Here is a 3,711-nt window from a genome sequence, read left to right as displayed (position 1 = left end):
CTGTAAGCATGCCAACATTCCTAACTAAACATTGTTTCAACGCGTATTCAAATTCAATCAACACCCTCGCCTAGGAGTGCGATTTATTGCCTAAGGATAATCTCGAGAAGTTTATAATTCATCAAACCCAACAACTTAACTTTCCAACTGACGCTTATTCCCAACCAAAACTCACAACGAGTTTATAATCTCACATAAAGCTTTGAACCCCGTTATTCCCCCGTCACAACGCGAACAACCGATTTATATGGCTAACCCCGAGCTGGCTCATGGTCCATTTCTTTTGTATAATTCCCCACCACAATGGAGACCAGTCGTTCTTGACCCTGCTGCGACCTTCCCCTGCTGACCTCTCTTTAATCAAGTCCGTTTCTTGATGTTCTTCTCATTGTCCTTTGTTCAAGGACAACACTGATAACGAGCTGCCTGCGTCCTACCTTTTGTTGGGCTCATTCAACAATGGCTTTGAAACTTCTATCTGTAGGAATTTATTCATAGGCCGGTATTCTTTTACTGTTACAATCGTCGTTGGTTTTACTTGTATTTTCCGTTTTTTTTTTTTTTGTGGCTGAAGGTGAATGGTGTTTTAATCTTCCGCATCAACGAATAATGTAAAACCACGGTTTTTACAGAGAAAGAAAGGGGAATAATGTTTTGGTTTTCCTTCCCATGTGTGGCCTTGGTGTTTGAATACTTTAGAGAGCCTGTCTATCTATCTATGATTGTGTCTGTCTAGTCTGTGGCTTTGTCTTTCCTGCCTGTATTCAAAATTTCAAAATTTAATCTTCCCTCTGTGAACCATTGGGTGACTTACGTCAAAGAATCTATCGATCTAGCTATCTAGTTACCAAATTGAATATCTTTCTTCAGCGACCTTTGTGGTTTGTAGCGTTACCGAGTTATCTAATCTATCTATCTATCTATCTATCTACTCATCTCTTATCCTAAAAATTCCCCCTATCTATCCTATCTAATTCTATACCTTTTATTTGCCCTTTTACATTCAACCATAGCATTTATTACTACCCCATGTTGATACTGCTAGCGTTCCCAATTTTTCTCGCTAACTGTTTCTGGTTTATTTGAATTCTGTGGAATCTTTGAAACGGTATATGGATGCATTTTTTTTTTTTTTTTCCCCCCCCTGTTTCCCCCCCCCCCCACCCATGTATCAGTGCTAGAAATAGGCTTTTTGAGACAAATCGTGTGATGTTTTCTCTTTTTTATTTAGTAGTTTTCATCCTTCTTTTCTTATTTAGGTATTGTTTTCATCATCAGTGACCGTGAATGCTTAAAACTGCTATATCTGCATATTTGGTTCAGCTTGACATCATTGGTTTATCTGAACGTACCGAGATCCAAAATCTTGAAAAATTATATGATTTAGATATTAAGTACAGTATACTTTATTTATTTATTTCATTTATTTATTTGGAGATATAGTTGGAGGAAAATGGACACACAGTGCCTTATCGCGTCGTTGCTGGAACCTCTCGTGTGTGAGCTCGAATCTTCTTACGGATAGTAAAGTTTCTTCATTTATTTCCTGCTGGAATGAAGGCTTGCAGTGATAAATGTACCCAAACACACTCACTCACTCACACACCACACACACACACACACACACACACAACACACACACCACACACACACACACTATAATATATATATATATATGTATATATATATGTTGTGTGTATATAATATATGTGATATATATATAATATATTATATCATATATATATATATATATATATATATATAATATATATATATATATAATTATGTATACACACACACACACACACATATATATATATATATATATATATATATAGTATATATATGTGTATATATATATATATATATATATATATAGATATATATATATATATATATATATATTTATATATGAAGATCTCATATAACAAATAACGACATCGAGCTTAAGACTTCCAAAAGAAGAAAAAGAGAAATTGTTCCGATATTAAAACTGGTGAGAAGGACCTGACTCCCAAGATATGTCTTGATGTGATGCACCACCTCCTCCCTACTCCTGGAAGGACACAGAGCGAGGCAGAAGAAGAAGAAGAAGAAGAAGAAGAAGAAGAAGAAGGGGAAAAAGAAGAAGAAGAAGAAGCAGTATTTCGTCTTTGTCTCTGGGGTCATAACGAAAGCTCCTCATCTTCTCCTTCAGCGCCTCCTTCTGCTGTTGTAAGTATATTCATGAAAGAGAGAATTCCCTTCTTCGGTGCTTTCTCTTCAATTTTCCGCCTGTGTCTTATGTATTGGTGTCTCTGAATCTTTTTGATGTTTTCTGTTTGTGATTCTGTTTTTATTTATTTATTTATTTATTTATTTATTTATTTATGCATTCACTGTTCATCATTTTACTAACAACCTTTGACAAGTATCCAAAAGATATATTTTTTTCAATGATTCAGGGTTTTCCATTTATTCACTGCTCACTGTTCTACTCAAGACATTCGAAAATTATCTTGAAAATGCTCTTTTTTCTCTGATTCTGTTTCTTTTATGTATTCACTGTTTACTCTTCCCTGTAGGGTGGTAGTGCCGTCAGTGCACCTTATTCGGTGCAATGTAGGTATTACTTAAGGTTCTTTGCAGCGTCCCTTCGGCCCCAGGCTGCAACTACTTTCCTTCCTTTTACTGTACCTCCGTTCATATTCTCTTTCTTCCATCTTAAAGTCCACCCTCTCCTAACAATTGTTTCGTAGTGCAACTGCGAGTTTTCCTCCTGTTATAGGACCTTTCAAGAAAACCTTTTGGGTTACGTGTCAATCTCCGTTTCAGCGATGAATGGCCTTAGTTGCCCCAGTGCTTGGCATAATACCAAATCTATATATAAATAAAACTGTTTACTCTTCTATTGAAAGTCTTTACCGATATTAAAAATAATATATAATTCTTATTTATTTATTCATTTCACATTATTTTACCCAACTTCTTTGCCAAGTATCCAGAAAATACACTTTTCACTGATTCTGGTTTTGTCTTTCCTTCTCTGTTCAATGTACTACTCAAAACTTTGACAAGTATAAAAAAAATACACTTTTTTTCCACTAATTCTGAGGTTTATCATTTATTCACTGTTCACTGTTCTACTCAAAGCCTCTGCCCTGTAGAAAAAAACTCTCACTCACTGTTTACTGTTCTACTCAAAGCCTCTGCCAATTTAAAACCTTTACTCACTGCTCTGCTAAAGTCACTGCCCAGTATAAAAGAAAATCTCTTAGTCACTGTTCACTGCTCTACTCAAAGCCTCTGCTCAGTAAAAAAAAAAAAAAAAAAAAAAAAAAAAAAAAAAAAAAAAAAAAAAAAAAAAAAAACTCTTACTCACCGTTTACTGTTCTATTCAGAGCCTTTGATTTGTATACACTTTTTCCCTAAATTTTGTTGTTTAAATCAATTGTACAGTATTTTAGTGAAAGCCTTTTACAGGTAACAAAGAAACACTATTTCACAAAACTGCAAAGTGAAAAAGAGGTAAAAGAGGGAAAATTAAGCGAGAGAAAATAAACTTCCATGAAACGTTGTTCCCCAGAATTAAGTTAAAGAAACAAAAAATAAAGAAAAAAGGCGAACGAATCGGATTTCAAAGCCATTATTCCCTCTCTCTCTCTCTCTCTCTCTCTCTCTCTCTCTCTTCTCTCTCTCTCTCAATCTCTCTCTCAAGAACCAGCACTGCAG

Source organism: Macrobrachium nipponense, chromosome 32, assembly GCF_015104395.2.
Source record: "Macrobrachium nipponense isolate FS-2020 chromosome 32, ASM1510439v2, whole genome shotgun sequence".
NCBI classification, from domain to species: Eukaryota; Metazoa; Arthropoda; class Malacostraca; order Decapoda; family Palaemonidae; genus Macrobrachium; species Macrobrachium nipponense.
This window is presented reverse-complemented; position numbering follows the sequence as displayed.